The 4,750-nt window shown below is 39.3% G+C and overlaps 1 pseudogene; it reads left to right on the top strand.

Moving 5' to 3' along the window:
• The first annotated feature begins 389 nt into the window (after nt 1–389).
• LOC108289160 lies at nt 390–1,663 on the top strand (annotated as a pseudogene).
• Nucleotides 1,664–4,750: the final 3,087 nt, after the last annotated feature.

Raw genomic sequence — 4,750 nt, 5'->3', positions numbered from 1 at the left:
CTTACTAACTGAAAGTGAGTAGAAGCATGCATGCTACTTCCAGATTAGAGGTTTTAAGATGGTCCTGCCATCTCCATGGTTTCTCCATCACATTCAGCTTATTGTTGGCAGGATCTGAGGAATGGCAGCAAGAGCAGCAACCATGCAGATGTTGAAAGAAGATAAAGAATCAAAAAACAATGTGGGTTCTTGATTTACCATGTGGATCAGAAAGATACACATTGGATGTTAAGAATAACACAGTTATCCCGCCCCTTGCACCTCCCCCTCCGAGGGGGAATCCGCTGCTTTCCTCTCCGAACGTGCCGCAGAAGGGATCCTGGTGATGAGTGCCGCGTTCTCTCCCTGAGTCCACTCGCCAGCCCACAGTCCTCCGTCACCACATCCCGCACACCCGCTCCTCTCCTGTACCAGGAATTTGCTACCACCAGCACCATGCCCTACCAATATCCAGAGCTGACCCCGGAGCAGAAGAAGGAGCTGTCTGATATCACTCACCTCGTCATGGCCCTGGGCAAGGGCATCCTGGCTGCAGATGAGTCCCCTGGGAGCATTGCCAAGTGGCCGCAGTCCATTGGTACCGGGAACAAGGAGGAGAACCGGCGCTTCTACCGCCAGCTGCTGCTGACAGCGGACGGCCGCGTGAACCCCTGCATGGGAGGCGTCATCCTCTTCCATGAGACACTCTAGCAGAAGGCAGATCATGGACGTCCCTTCCCCCAAGTTATCAAATCCAAGGGTGCTTTGTTGGCATCAAGGTAGAAAAGGGAGTGGTTCCCCCTGGCAGGGACAAATGGTGAGACCATCACCCAAGGGCTGGATGGGCTGTCTGAGCGCTGTGCCCAGTACAAGAAGGATGGCGCTGACTTCGCCAAGTGGCGTTGTGTGCTGAAGAATGGGGAACACACCCCCTAGCCCTCGCCATCATGGAAAATGCCAACGCACTGCGCCTGTCGTGGATCCTGAGATCCTCCCTGATGGGACCATGACTTGAAACGCTGTCAATATGTGACCGAGAAGGTGCTGGCTGCTGTCTACAAGGCTCTGAGCTACCACCACATCTACCTGGAAGGTACCTTGCTGAAGCCCAACATGGTTACCCCAGGTCAAGCCTGCACCCAGAAGTTTCCTCACGAGGAGATTGCCATGGTGACTGTCACAGCGCTGTGCCACAACAGTTCCCCCGCGGTCCCTGGGATCACCTTCCTTTCTGGAGCCCTAAGTGAGGAGGAGGCGTCCATCAGCCTCAACGCTATTAACAAGTGCCCCCTGCTGAAGCCCTGGGCCCTGACCTTCTCCTACGGCGGGCGGAGCCCTGCAGGCCTCTGCCCTGAAGGCCTGGGGCGGGAAGAAGGAAAACAAGAAGGTGGTGCAGGAAGAACACATCAAGCGCGCCCTGGCCAACAGCCTCGCCAGTCAAGGAAAGTACACCCCAAGCGGTCAGGCTGGCGCTGCTGCCAGCGAGTCCCTTGTCATCTCTAACCACGCCTACTAAGTGGAGGTGTTCCCAGGCTGCCCCCAACACTCCAGTCCCCGCCCCCTCCTACACTCTCTTGAAGAAGGGGCCTCTTACTCTGGGGCTCCAGGCTGGCTTGCCCACACTCTTGCCTCCCTGGTGACAGCGGTGTGTGATGTTGTCTGTGAATACTAACTCCATCGCCCTTTACAGCACACTGCCAATAAACACCTATTTAAGGGGAAAAAATAAAATAAAATAACAAGGTTACACCTGTATTTATGGATGTGTGTTGTCTGTGTGTGTGTATATACATATATATATATATATATATGCACAAAAGATACACTTAAAATTGTATGTGAAAGTTTGAAAGGGTAATATTTGTTTTATTTTATATATCTATGTATTAAGAATGGGGTTATGTGTTTGTATTAAGCACCACATAAATGCTCTTAGTGTTGAGAAACAAAATAACAAAGAAACACAAAATCACCTATTACAAGCCCATATATCATAAAGTTATCCTCTAGACTGGAATAATAGAACAAGAGAAACTATTAGCAAAACAAAAAATAATAAATAATTTTACTTTATGGCAAAATAATACCTGACAATATAAATTTTCAGAATGTAATACAAATGAAACAGGGATAAGTTTTCTTCATGTATCATTCATATACTATTCACATGTTTTAAGCAAAATTTGCATTATTACTATATAGCAATATGCAATTCAAAGGAAAATCAATTAAATATGAAAATTTTATGTTAATGGAAATAGTTTATAAAAACAGGAATTATGAAGGTTTAAACATAAAATGAATACATCAAGATATATAATACTGTCAGAAGCAGAAAAAATACTTGTAAAATTGGTAATACATTTCAAGTAAAAAAGCAGTAACTTATGCTAACATTTTATACCAAGTATAAAAAAGATATAATAAATTATATATGTGTATAAATATGCATATAGAATTATCTACCATGTCGACATAGAATAACTCGATTTTAAACATCTATGGAACATTTTAAGAAGTGATATACCATTTAGTTGAGAAAGATATCCTCAACAAATTACTAGAAGTCAACGTTATTTATATGGCAGCCTTTTACCACAATGTAAACAAGTTAGAATATAGGAATACATTTTTTATCAATTCTAATATTGGTAACATGTATTTTTTAATTACCTGGACTAGAAGTTTACCAATTTTATTAATTTATTTTATTTTATTATTTATTTATTTTCTTCTGCTTGATTTAGTCTTAAATTGTTCTTCTCTTTCTTAAATTGTGTACTTAAGGTAGAATATTAGGTTACTGATTTGAGACGCTTCTTCTTTTCTAATACATGCATTAATGCTGTAAATTCTCCCAAGTACAACATTCACTGCATGTCATAAATTTTTGATGAGTTGAATTTTCATTTCTATTGAAGTCAAAATATTTTAAATTTCTCTTGCAACTCCTTCATTGACCCATATATTACTTTAGAAGGGCATTGTTTAATTTTCAAATATTAGAATTTTCAGCAACCCATTATTGATTTCTAGCTTCCATTATTTTCTGAAAACATACTATATATGATTTTTATTCCTTTAAATTTTTAAGGGTGTGTTTTAATGTTTCCAATGTAATCTATCTTGTTGAATACTCCATTTGTGCTTAGAAAATATGTATATCCTGCTGTTGTTGAATGAAGCAGTCTATAAATGTCAATTCGATCAAGTTGTTAATTGTGTTATTCCCATCAACTATTTCCTTACTGTTTCTCTTTCTGTTTGGTCTGTCAATTACTGAAGAAGTGTTAAAATGTTTTACTATAATAGTGGATTTGTTTATTTCTTTTTGAGTTGACTCAGTTTAGCCTTTGGTTTTAGGTGTCTTGATTCTCTGTTGACAAATGTATACATGTTTAGAATGACTGTGTCTTTCTGGATAATTGGCCTCTTTATCACTGTATAATGCTTCTATGTATTCTTCATAATTTTCTTTGTTTTGAAATCAGCTTTGTGCAAAATTAGTGAAGCTATTACTGCTTTCTTTTGGTTAGTATTACTTCTCTATGCTTTTACTTTAACTTATCTCAATCTTCATAAAGTAGATTATAAGTTGCATTAATGATTTGGCTCTCTGCTTATCTATTTTTGGTATATAGGAATGCTTGTGATATTTGCACATTGATTTTGTCTCCTGAGACTTTGCTAAAGTTGCTTATCAGCTTAAGGAGTTTGGGGCTGATGTGATGGGGTTTTCTAAATATACAATCATGTTGTCTGCAAACAGAGACAACCTGGCTTCCTGTCTTTCTACTGGAATATTCTTTCTCTTGCCTGATTGCCCTGGCCAAAACTTCCAATACTATGTTCAATAGGAGTGGTGAGAGAGAAAATCCATGTCTTATACTGGTTTTCAAAAACAATGCTTCCAGCTTTTGCCCATTCAGTATGATATTGGCTGTGGGTTTGTCATAAATAGTTCTTATTTTGAGATATGTCCCATCATTATCTAGTTTATTGAGAGTTTTTGACATGAAGGGATGTTAAATTTTATCAAAGGCCTTTTCTGCATCTGCTGAGATGATCATGTGGTTTTTGTCATTGGTTTGTTTATGTGATGGATTATGTTTATTGATTTGTGTATGTGGAACCAGCCTTGCATCCTAGGGATGAAGCTGACTTGATCATAGTGGCTGAAGATTTTTATGTGCTGCTGAATTTGGTTTACCAGTATTTTATTGAGAATTTTTGAACGGAAATTCATCAGGGTTATTGGCCTAAAGTTTTCTTTTTTTGCCGTGTCTCAGTCAGGTTTTGGTTTCAGGATGATGCTGGCCTCACAAAATGAGTTACAGAGGAATCCTCCTATCCCATTGTTTGGAATAGTTTCAGAAGGAGTGGTACCAACTCCTCTTTGTATCTCTGATAGACTTTGGCTGTGAATTTGTCTGGTCCTGGGTTTTTATTTATTTATTTATTTATTGGTAGACTATTAATTACTGTCTCAATTTCAGAACTTGTTATTGATCTACTTAGGGATTCGACTTCTTCCTGGTTTAGTCTGGGGAAGGTGTATATGTCCAGGAATTCATTTATTTCTTCTAGATGTTCTAGTTTATTTGTGTAGAGGTGTTTACCGTATTCTCTGATGGTAGTTTGTGTTGCTGTGGGGTCAGTGGAGACATCCCCTTCATTATTTTTTGTGGTGTCTATATGATTCTTCTCTTTTCTTCTTAATTAGTCTAGTTGTCTATCAGGTTTTGTTTTGTTTTGTTTTTTTTTTTTTTTT

This window comes from Cebus imitator, unplaced genomic scaffold (assembly GCF_001604975.1).
Source record: "Cebus imitator isolate Cc_AM_T3 unplaced genomic scaffold, Cebus_imitator-1.0 Scaffold16, whole genome shotgun sequence".
NCBI classification, from domain to species: domain Eukaryota; kingdom Metazoa; phylum Chordata; class Mammalia; order Primates; family Cebidae; genus Cebus; species Cebus imitator.
The sequence above is the reverse complement of the archived record's forward strand: the minus strand, read 5'-3'. Positions and strand labels throughout refer to the sequence as shown.